Source organism: Choloepus didactylus, chromosome 6 (assembly GCF_015220235.1).
Source record: "Choloepus didactylus isolate mChoDid1 chromosome 6, mChoDid1.pri, whole genome shotgun sequence".
Taxonomy (NCBI): domain Eukaryota; kingdom Metazoa; phylum Chordata; class Mammalia; order Pilosa; family Megalonychidae; genus Choloepus; species Choloepus didactylus.
In genome coordinates, this window is record NC_051312.1 from 8,198,014 (window position 1) to 8,209,929 (window position 11,916).

At 51.9% G+C, this 11,916-nt stretch overlaps 1 protein-coding gene across 3 annotated transcripts in view; it reads left to right on the plus strand.

Moving 5' to 3' along the window:
- The first annotated feature begins 3,221 nt into the window (after positions 1-3,221).
- PC (pyruvate carboxylase) overlaps positions 3,222-11,916 on the plus strand; it is a 112,757-nt gene continuing 104,062 nt past the window's right edge. Inside the window, exons 1-2 of one of the 3 annotated variants that reach the window (XM_037838062.1) lie at positions 3,222-3,286; positions 7,668-7,709. The gene's annotated coding sequence lies outside the window, so the exon portion shown is untranslated. Of the gene's footprint in view, positions 3,287-3,607; positions 3,845-4,459; positions 4,682-7,667; positions 7,710-11,916 lie in introns of those variants that run through there. The other 2 variants (XM_037838065.1, XM_037838064.1) reach the window with 2 other exon arrangements.

Genomic DNA, 11,916 nt, shown 5'->3' on the forward strand with positions numbered 1-11,916 from the left:
CTATCTATCTATCTATCTATCTATCTATCTATCTATCTATCTACCTACCTACCTACCTACCTATCATCTCAAGACTTGGCCCAGGCATTGTCCCAGCCGGGAAGGCTGCTATCATGGGCCCTTCCATGGACCTCCCCCCCACCCCCCGCCAAGCCCCTGTGCATTCTCCCTTGCACAGCACCACAGGGCTTTGAAATGAGTATCTGAGGTCTGTCCCCTCACTGGTCTGAAGGCAGGTTGGGGAGCAAGGGAAAGTAGCTCATTTTTTTGCTGTGTCCCCAGTGGATGCCACCAAAATGGCTGTGGTGTATATGCACGTCACTGTCCCCCCACTGCCCCAGTCCTGCCCAGGAACACTGTTGATTTTTCCCTCCCCAGAATTTGCTCCTCCTGTGGACCTCCTGACCTGGCCGGTTTGGGATTTTTGTCTCTAACTTTCTTCTTCCCATTAACTGTAGTGTCCTCTGGACTGTCTCTTCTTTTGGGGACTCCACTTAGCCTCTGCGGCAGTCCCTTTCACTCCTGTAGTTTTAAATACTGAGTGTGGGCTGATAACTCCCATCTCTTCATTTTGCCAACTATTTATTAAGCACCTACTGTGTGCCAATGACAAGTCTTGTAGAAGTGACAATGAAGAGGAGATGGAAGGACAGAAGATTCACAAAAATAACAAGAACTTTCCAGAAAGCAATGGATGCTAAGAAGCAAATAAGGCAGACCTGCATTCTGTACTCCCAGTCTCTGCAGCCACCTGTTAGACCAAGCAACACTTCCCTGCAAACATCCCAACAGTCCCCTGCTGCCTTTGGACCAGAACTAAGCTCCTTGGCTCCACAGACTGGTCTCAGCCTGTCTGGCCTCATCTTCTCCTATGTCCTCCTAGAAATTCAGTCAAGTTTCCCAACCATCCCAGATCTCGAGGATGTCTGGAGCTTGTTTAAAAAAAAAAAAAAATCAATAAAAGGATTCCTGGGCCCCAACCCAGGCTTATCAAATTGGAATCCACAGGGATGGAGTCCAAGAATCTGTTTCGTCATGTTCTCAAATTTCCCCACGTGGTTCTCCTCATCTGAGAGGCCTGGGTAACACTTCCCTAGGCTTCTCGGTGGGTGTCCACATCAACCCACATTAGAACCATCTGGAGAGTTTCAAAAACACTAGTGTAATGCATTTCCCAGAGGCAGACTTAGGTGGCCTGGCAGCCCAGGTATTCTGCTGGTGATTCTGATTTTCAGCCAGTGTTAAGACTTCTGAGTTGCTTGTTAACATGTCTAAGAACCATGGGGTGGGGCTGGGGAACCTGTGTTTCGCACTGCCAACCTGTCCTGAGGAGATTCTGACGCTAGTAGGACAGAAACTCATACTGGGACAAGCTTGTTCTAGCCCCTTTGGACTCCCCACCCAGGCGTCTGCCCGGGCAGTTTCCTTGCCTGAAATGAAACAACCTTCCCAACTTTGTCCCAGGGGTAGGAGAGAGGCTGGATGAAGAGGTGTCTTGTTTCCTAATCTAACTTAAGCTAAAGAATTTATATGCTGGAGCTAATTGTTCAAACCCACACTTCTTTTGTTTGCAGCAGCCCACTTTCTGGTTCTGCTCAAGTTAGTTTCTTTGTTCAGACCTCGGTCTGGTGGTGTTGACGTGAGAGTCACCTGAACCTAGGTGGAGCTACTCGCTCTCTGCCCCTAGCCCAGGAACTCACAGAGACCAGCCAGGACTGCGCCACAGTGTCACAGCCAGCCCTAGAGCGGTGCCTTGCCTTTGCTGAGGAACACGGGAATCCCCATCCTATACGTACAGCTCAGCAGTGGAGACAGACTCAGTGTCCATTGGGTCCAACTCCTTCTATGAGAAAATTCAACCCAGAGAGAGAGGGGACCTGCCCAAGGTCACTCGGCTTTAACTGTTTGCTGCATAAAGAGCATCCTGAGGTAGAATGAGCCCTTGGACTCGGACATCTAATAGCATGTGAGCTCCATGATATTATCTCAGGGCTGCGTCTTGTCTACCACTGTGTCCCCAGCATGGCAACAGGCATATAGTAGGTGCTCAAGAGATATTTGTTGATCAGAAGAACCTGAGTCTGAAGAACTGGGACTTTAGTCCTGGTTCTGATATAAAATAGCTCTGGATTGACCCAGGGTTGGGCTTCTGCCAGATAGGGGGAACAAAGGACAAGGAGACAAGGAAGTTAGAGAGATAAACTATTTACGTAACAGAGGCTTGGAAGAGAAGAGAATTCTAATCTCTCTCCAAACTCAATAAGCAATTTCTAGAAAGTTAACAAGATGTTCTCATAGTCCTTGATCCTCCCAGCTGTCTGGAAGCAGGTTATTTTTTTTCTCCATGTCCTTATTACCATCTGATGTACCCTATATCTTACTTATTGTCTGTCTCCTCTCACTGCAAGGCAGGGGTTGTGGGTTGTTTCGGTCACTCCCATATCCCCCGGTTGGCACTGAGCCTGGCATATGAAGCTTTCGGTTCATATCTCAGCTAAGCCTTCCACGCCATCTAGGTCCTGAGTTGCCCCACCTTGCAGATGAGAAACTGAGGCTCAGAGAAGTGACGTTGCTTGTCCGAGGTCACGAACTCCAAACCACCACACCACCTCCGCAGCTGCTAAAGGACACAATCACGCGAACCCGTGTGGCACAGCACCTTCTCCTTCCTTCTGCCATTCACCAACGTTTTCCCTCCGTCCCTTTCTTCATCCGCTAGCGTGTATCTGCGGCTAGCCAGCATCCCCAAGCCCGGGTGCGGTCTGTTATGCTTGCGGCTTTGGGAGCCACGTGCTACTCAGTGAATGAATCGCACGTCCCCACCCCCGTCGAAAGCCAATCACAGCGTGTAGGAGCCCGGCCACTTCCGCCTATGGCTCGCCGCAGCCGGGGCCCTGCGGCCCACGTGGGGCTGCCGAGACAAGGGAGTAGGCGGTGGCGCGCCAGGGGCGGGCCCCCCTAGCCTCGCCACCAATCCAGTGGCCGGCCGGCGACGCGAGGGGCGGGGCCGACGTGGGGCGCCAAGGCTTAAACGTGACGGGCAGGCGGGCGTAGGGAGGAGTCCACACATAGGCAGCGATGAGCGACGGAGGACGCTGTCCAATAACAGAAGGGGATGGGCTGCCTCGGCCAGTAGGAAGTCCGTGAGGCGGGGCCGGGACCGCAGCAAGTTCGGTTGCGCGGAGGCCGCAGCTGTTCCCTGTCAGTGCAGGTAGCGGCGCTGGCGGTGGTGGTGGCGGCGGCGACCGGCGGCGGTAGCAGCGGTGGCGGCGGCAGCCGAGAGAAGGTGAGTGTCCGCGGCGCTCCGCTCCTTCCTCTCTCCGCGGCGGGTCCGTGCGGGTGGGCGTGCGCCGGCGCCGCCGCGGGGGACGTCTCAGTGAGGGTCGCGCGCGCCACCGCGGCGCGGGCTCCACGAGCGACGGCTCCAGGCAACGGCGGCGGGCGGTGCGCGACGCGACGTGCACCGCCCCTGTCGGCCCCTCCCGTCCCCTCCCCCTCCCGCGGGGGGCCGGCGGCGCGCGGACCCCGCCCCCCGCCCGCCCCGGGCCGCCCGGAGTCGCGGTCGCACCCGCGCACGCACCCACCCGGGCCCCAGCCGCCCCGCGCGCATCCCTCCCGCGCCCCCGGCGGCCGCCCGCACATCCCCGCTGTTCCCAGGCCCACTTCGCAGCTGGAAAAACCGCCGCGCTCAGTCCTGAATTCCTCGCGCGAGGCCCCCGCGGGCTCCAACCCTAGTCCGTCGGGTCGCGAGCCCAAGTTGCGCAGCTCTGAAGAAATCCGCCGCGGGTCCGGAGGCCTGGGGCACCGAGGGGCAGTGATTCGCCCCCCGCTGCTCAGATAGGAGGTGGGGCTGGGCCTGGCCCGTTATTTCTCTAGCAGCTTGCAAAGTGCGTTCGTGCTGGGCGGTGAGCAGCAGCAGGCGGAGGCCCCCTCCCGGGCTCGGCGTCGGGAGCCCTGGCTCTGAGGACCTGCCCTGCAAGTTAGGGTTATTGCGTGAGCAACTTCCTCTGTGTTCTTCGGGCAAGTTGTTTCACCTCCGGGGAGCAGATTCCTCATCTCACCAATGATGGGCTCAGGCGGGGTCCCTAGGTCAAGTGACGCCTTTGAAATTCTTAAAAATCTGATTGTCTCTTCATTTAGGCAGAGGATGCCAGGGCTCATTATTCCCTTTATCCTCTGAGCAAACTGAGGCTCAGAGAGGTGCCAGGCGCTTGCCACGTGCCTTCCCTGTTGCTCCCTCACAGCTGCCACCAGCAGCCCCTGCTTCCCCCATGTCAGCTCTCCCTGGAGTTGAGGTGGGTACTGTGCTGGGGTGGACAGGTGCAGCACGTCTGTTCAGACGCAGCTACAGTGCTTCATCTTACCTCCGGAATGTGTAGTCATGCTCCTTTGCACATCAATCATGTGCATCCCCTGGCCTGGGTGCTGGGAGAAGATGTTAATCCTTGCCCTGGAACTTTGGACAGACGGGTGCAAGAAGAGGAAAATAAGCAAAACCTCAGCAGCATGTCAGCCTGCCATCGATGTGTGTAGACAGCCCATGTGGGCAAGGTCTGACCCCATGGACAGAAGTCCTGCAGAGGCCCGCACATCCTGGCAAATGACGGAATGGGCAAGGGGAGAAGAGAAATGGAATGGGCTGGCTTGCAGGGTGGAAACTGGGAAGGCTTTTGCAGAGGAGGTGAGTTGGGGGTCTTTTTTGATGCCCCTGGAACTGGTGGTGAAGAAGCAGTGATTGTACTTGAGTAGTAAAGGTTTTCTTATGGAGGAGATGTGAGTTTTAAGCAGCTAGAACCTGTAAAAGGAAGGCTGAGGAAGATGGAAACTGAATGTGAAGGAAATCACCCTTCCAGTTGGTGCGAGAGGTTTAGTGGGTCAATGCAAAGAAGCTTCTCTAGGAGATGTAACAAGGTGAAGGCACTAGGGTTTGTCAGAAGTAAAGGTGGATGGGAAGTCAGAGAGCAAAGAAGCCAACATGAGGAGCTGAGCTTGGCACCAAGGCCACCAGGGGCTTCATTGGCACTGAGGGCTCAGCCTGAGCTGTGGTTGTCCGGGTTCACGTAAGTTCCTTGAGACCAGGCATCCTTTGTTTCTTCCAGGCCACCTCACCTCTAGGTGCTGCCTTGAGGGAACAGGCTTTGTTCAGGTTTCTGGAATTGGATTAGGCTGCCATGCAAACTTCTGCCATCTATCTCCAGTGTCCCGTCTGCACCTTATCTCCCTCTCCTGGTGCCTGCTCCAGCCAGGCGGACTGCTTCCTCTGCCGGTTCTCACCTCCAGGATCTCCCCCCTCGAGGTTTCCCTGGTCCATGGAGCCCACAGCAGTCCTTCCTGCCTCTGATGTGCCCATACTTGCAAGTTTTGCCCTTTTTTTGTCCTGCTGCTTGATTTCTCCCCACCTTGCTCCTAGCCCCATGGGTGTGGCGCTAGGTGTCTGTCGCCTCCACACTGCTTGCGGAGACAGGCTCCAGGGCACGTGGTAGGGCTGGATCTCAGACTGAGGTTTCTCATTCCAAGTAGCAGTTCTGCACACCTCTTCCCTGCATCTTCTCAGAGTCCCCGGCACAGTGCAGGGAACAAGTAGGTGGTTAATAAATGTTTTGGACGAATTGGTAGAAAATGGGTCAAATTGGAAACCAGTGAGGAGAGAAGTGTGAGGGCTGGGGAACGGAAAGGAGTCATGTTTTGGGGAGGGGACTGCAGGCATGCCCAGCCCAGTTGTCAGTAGTCCAGATATCTGGGAGGAAGGCCTGGGCAGGGCTGAGCCTGCCAGATCTCTCCAGCACTCGTCCGCAGGAGCTGGAGCTGCGCTCAGGTAAATGCTGTCATTGAGGGTTAGTGTCTTCTCCTTGACTGCTGCCTCCCAGGGGCATTTGGTGCTCTTCTGAATGGGCCCCTACTCCTTATATGCAGGAATTGCCTGCTTCGGGGCTAGTTTCTCACCCAGAGACATCTTCACAGAAGGGGAACATTTTGCCTGCTCACTTTGAAACCTCACCTGTGGCTGGCAGTCCACCCACCTCTTGCTCTTAGCTTAGCTGCCTTCTAGTCTCAGCCGTGGACACTTTGCCAAACTTTGCCAAGGGGCCTGACAGTGGAAGCCTGGAAGAGGATGGAAAGCTTTCCTTGGGCCTATTGAACTCAAAGCTTGCCTCCCCGTGGCCTTCCAGGCCCTCTCACGTGACCCTAGACCCACCTGTTGGGCCTTCCTCTTCCATCTGACCCGACAGGCACCCTCTTCTGCCACAGCCCTCCCATGTGACTGTTGATTGCTCCCCTCAACTTGCTGCTTTGTGTCCCTCCTCTGCTCTGCCCATCATGACTTTGTTTCTTTGTTTTCTGCAGAGCCCTTCCCCCCTTCTTCCCCTGTCAAAATAAACTCTTCTTCAAGAGTCAAGGAGGCGTTCCTGCATCAAGCCTTGCCTGATGCATTCACCCGAATGTGGGCTCTCTAACAATAATAAACAATGATAATTAAATAGCTAATCTTTATTGAGCTCATACGATGGGGTGCCAGTGACCTTGCTAAGCTCCTCGCATGCTTGATTTCACTCACTTCAGAGGTTCCCTCAGACCCTCTTACAGATGAGGAGTTTGAGGCCCGGAGGTGAAACGGTGAGGGGGAGCCGGGAAACGGTGTAGCTGGGGTTCACCCCTGGGCAGTCAGGCTCAGAGCCCACTCTTGGGTGCCTGTCGTGCATTGTCCTTTTTTTGGCTTCTCTTAGCTGGCCCCCAGCACCTTGCTTTTAGGCACCTTTGGGGGCCTGAGCCTGTGCCTTCGGTATCGTGCGTTCTGCAGGCTATGTGCTCAGTCACGATGTTATTGAATCGAGTGCCCCCCAACATTCACTTTCAGCCTTGGCGAAAACTACCGACGCAACTGGTTTTTTCTGAGCAGTGGATTCAGTCTGTCTGATAGCTTGCTGGCCTGTATTTCCATTTTGCTATTTATTGACCAGTGACTAGAACTGACTGAATGAGCTTTTCAAAAACAAGTGGCACCTGAACTCCAGGAACGACAGTGGTCATGTGCCACATGGGAGACTCATGCACTCCCGAGCCAGGGGAGGCTGGTTCTTAATTAGCGTCAAGTTGTGCAGTGAGATAGCAGACTCGGGGAATTCAGAAGAGAGGAGCTCATGAAGGATTTTAGGAAGTTCTGGGAGAAAGTGGGCCTGGGGCTGGAGGGAAGCAGGCAGGAAGGGAAAGCGCTTCAGGTGAACCGAGTAACAGGTTCTCGAAATTCTTGTTCTTGGGTAGCGGGTGCCGGAAAAGAGCTTGACTTAAATCCTTATTACTGAGAGCGTCGGCTAATGTGTGAGGTGTGCTCTGTGCCTTGCCTCTTTGGTGTCCCCTGCTACTCTCCGGTTTTGCTATTCCCATTTGCCAGTCAGGGAAACGAAACGGACCTTGCGTGGTCACTGGAATGGGTGGCAGGGCAGCAAGGGGTGGAGTGCAGGTGCTTGGCCATCGAAGGTTGGATTCCGGTGCACCTTCGGCCCCGTGCTCTTCCTAGTGCCCCCCAGAGGCCTGCCCTGCGATGGAAGCAGTTGCTCCGTGGAACCAGCTCTTGTCTGGGTCCAAATCCTATGTTCTTGCCACTCCTCGGTTCTCTGGGGAGTGCCTGGAAAAATGAGGATAACACTTTTTTTTTTCTTTTCCTTTAGCTAGCACCTGCCTTCTGGAGAGCTAACTGACGGACATCGAGGGTAAGTCCTGGCCCTGGATCCAGGCCGGTGCAGGGGTGGTGTGTGCCTTCACCAGGAACAGCTGTGGATGTGCGCAGGCCAGCACGCCAGGTCTCAAGCTGAATGAATAAAAAATTTGGGGTTGATGTCCATTTAAAGCACTACTGATCTGTTCCCCAACTCTCTTGGTTTCCCCAGGAAAGTGACTTCTGTCTCTCTACTGGCCCCAGTTGGCAGCTGCCCAACCTCAGCTGGAGGCCCTCCTTCTGGAAGGGTTTGGCTGGGCCAGGGTGGAGAGGCTCCCGGGGACCCACGGGAATTTCTAGGGCACGGCTGCCCCTGAGAAGACCCCTCGAGTCAGGGAGACTGGTGCTGGGCAGTGAGGCCAAGGGGAAGTTCTGTCAGCTGGTTTTAAAAACATTTGATGAGTTTCCAGAGGTCACCCTCAGCCTTTGGGAGCCACAGGACCCCAGGGGTGAAGGTGGAATTGGCCTTTCTCCCCCCACACAGCACCAAGGTAGAGCTTCTCTATTTGGCAGATCTGGTTACTTCTCAGCCCAAATTCCAAAGCGCTCCGGGCGGTGGCTCTACCTGGAGAGCCCAGCTTACTGGTCAGCATGAACATCCCAGCCGGGCATGGTCCCCTTCCCTGCTGGGTATTGGTTTCAGACCCGGATAATGCTCTCCCTGTTTCACAGCTGGGGCCATCAGGGCTTTGGAGCCAGGGGCGACTTTCCCCAGTGCTCCATGTTGCCTGCTGAGTGCTGATGCCTTTGCAAAGGGATTTTTCTTGCTTTTCTTTCCATTGTGTAGAGACTTTTCTCAGCTGACCTTTCCTGACCCAGGAGTCTTTCTCCTTTCTGAGGTTTTTCCACGGGCCTCTCTAGTCCTGGTACTTGGGCCAGTGGTGGCCGTTTTCCGCTCTGTGGTGAGTTTACTTGGAAAAACTGGTAAAGGCAGGTGGGTGTGGGTGGGGAGTAGCTCCATACCTTTGATGAGCTCCACCCTGCCAAAAGTTTCCACAGTCCTGTCCTCTCTCTGCTTTCTCTTATTCCTCTTTTGATAGGTTGCATTTTATTGCTCTTACTGCATTCCTGGTGGTGGTGGTGGTGGTGGTGGTGGTGGTGTGAGGTTCCCCCCAAATCGCCTGTCTTAGGCAGCTGAAGACATTGAGGCCCAGAGAAGGCTGGCTAGCAGAATCCAAGATTCTGATTGCTTTGTTTTTGTTTTTAGAGTTGTCATCTTTTATTGATGTGTCTTCCCCCAAATCCATCAAATGGGAGGGAAAATTAATTGCCAAGAAGGGCCTTCTTCTCCCAGGTCATCTGTTTTGTCAGAGCTCGTTTGGCTCATGCGGAGTCCCTGGGCCTCTGCTGACTCCCCAGAGCTTTGCTTAGTTACTGTAACTAAGGCTGTGGTAGCTAAGGGTGCTGCCCCCCCCCCCCCCTTTTACTATCTCCTTGGTGATCCTGGAGGTGGATGCAGGCTTTTTTTTTTTTTTTTTGTGGGAGGCCTGATCTGAGGTCATCCCCACCGTGCCTCTTTGGTGCTCTTGGGGGCCTTCCTTGTCCTGACGCAGCTGCAGGCTGGTTTGGAAAGAGGAGAGAAGGTGAGGGGCTGGGGTGTGCAAGACGGCTGCAAGTGCACTGCCACCAGCTGTGTGTGGCACGCGCCAGACCTGGCACCGGGCGTCTCCTCTCCTGCCCGACAGCCAGGGCCCAGGCTGCGACGAAGCTCCGTGCTCTGGCTGTGCTGAGTCATGCTTCGTCTCTGAGGATGTGTGTGTCACCTTTCCTGTGCCTGTCCCTGGTCAGCCCAGAGGCTGGGGAGGTCTGCAGCGCTGATGCAGGGATAGCGAGCTGCCGCCCCCTCACGTTTACCGTCGTCGTGTGCGTCTCAGTCCTTGCACCGGCTGGTGTGCTGTTCATCATGGGACATCTATTCATAGTAAATTATTAATAATGCAGGTGTTATCTATTCTGGAAACATTTCTCTCTCGTGGATGAGGAAACTGAGTTATGAGAGGGGCGAAGTGGCTTGGCGGGGTTTGGGTGACTGCTAAGTGGCTCGTCCAGGGGCGGGTTGTAAGGCCACACCCCACCCCACCCCGGGTTTTGATGTGATGCAAAGAATTTTCGGAAACTACTTCGTTTGGGAAGAAAATGTGTTTTTCAATTAAAGTTATGAATTCGAAGATCGAGTTCTCCCTTGGACTTTTAAGTTAAGCCTACGTAAATGCTGTTCTATTTATGATCCTAGAAAATTTTAAGAATCACTTTGAAGGAGCCTTTTGATTAATGTTTGGTTGCATTTGCAAACTTAATTAAACTCATTTGAAAAACTTAAATTGAATTTACAAATTATATTCCATTTAATTTAATTTTTAATATTTCCATTGGTCTGATTAATAAACACCTCTATTACTTTAAAAAACTTCTGCAAATCTAATAAATTAAGCTGATTTAAATTCTTTCAAGCATTCCAATACTGTTTTGTGTTTTATTTTTTCAAGTAGCTCTATTGAGGTATTATTGACATACAGTTCACTCAAGATTGTGAACACATCCATCACCCCCAAAAGTTTCCTCGTGCCTCTTTGAATTCCCTCCCTTCCACCTCTCTCTGTTGCCCCCATTCCCAAGTAACCTCTGAACTTCTTTCTGTCACTATAGATTAGCTTGCGTTTCCTGGAATTTTACAAAAATGGGATCATACAGTATGTATTCTTCTTTGTCTGGCGTCTGTCTCTTAGCCTGCTTATGTTGAGATTTGTCCACGTCCTATGTATTGATAGTCTGTTCCTTTTTATTGCTGAGTAGTATTCTCCTGCAATTTGTTTATCCATTCACCTGTTGATGTTTGGCGATTACAAATAAAGCTGCTATGAACTTTCATGTACAACTCTTTGTATGGACTTACATTTTCCTTTTCTCTTGGGCAGATGTCTGGGAGTGGAGTGGCTGGATCATAGGGTAGGGGTATGTTTAACTTTTTAAGAAAAACTACCAAACTGTCTCCCAAAGTGCTGGTACTATTTTGCATTCCCACCGCCCCTGTATACAAGAGTTCTTCTGCATCCTCACCCCTGCGTGATACGATCAGTCGTTATAAAATCGTAGCCGTTCTAAAAGGTGCGTAGTGGTACCTTGTTGTGATTTTAATTTTAATTTCCCTAATGACTGATGAGTATCTTCTCATGTGCTTATTTGTTCTCTGCTAATAATGTTTTTAAACTTAGTAAGATTCCTACTTAACATCACGAATCTAAACCAATTACTCAGTTACGTTTTTCATTGGAATCTCAAGACTGAGTGGTTACTCTCAACAGACCAAATTCCCTTAAACGTTAATGTATGTAAGGTAAAAGATACAGATTTCTTAACACAAAATGATTAATTATTATATTCTTAGGCATGTCTATACTCATTCCTAAAACTTCCTGGAATTTTAGAAGTTTACTTAATAAGGAAATAATTAAGTGATCTCAAACTATAGTAAACTACTTTCCTGAGCAATCTCTGAAATTTCTTTCTCAATTGGATGACGTTTCTTCTTGACTCAAGAGACCCCTGGCCAGGCTGAAACCAGGTCTTTGCCTCTGAATCCTCTGCCAGGCAGAGTTCTGATGCAAATGGGGGTGATCTCAAAGCCCTGGAGTCTTAGATTGAAGCATCACGTGGGCTAATCCCTCTCTTGTCATGAAACTGTGGTTCTCCACCCTGGCTGCTCCACCATTTGATTGGATTCGGTTCATCTATTTAAGGCTTCATTTCCCTTCCACTGTTGCCACAAGTTAGGTGGAATTTAAATACCTGTTTAGATTCTGTGTATCTCCCGAGGGTTTGTCTGACCAAGGACTAATTCTGTTTCATGCTGTTGACTCAGTGCTGCTAGAATTCGAGCTCCAGCCTTCTGCATCCAGGTGTGGCGACCCCACCCCACCCCCACCCTGATACCATACCATCTTTTCAAATGAGGAGGAAAGGAGTTGCAGCCTTAAAAATTCTTGGTTTCTCAAAAAGGGGGATGTGAAAGGAAACAAAGTAAAGCTTCAGTGGCTGAGAGATTTCAAATGGAGTCGAGAGGTCACTCTGGAGGACATTCGTACACACTATGTAGATAATACTTTTTAGGTTTTAATGTATTGGAATAGCTAGAAGTAAATACCTGAAACTACCAAACTCCAGCCCAGTAGCCTTGACTCTTGAAAATGATTGTTTAACAATGT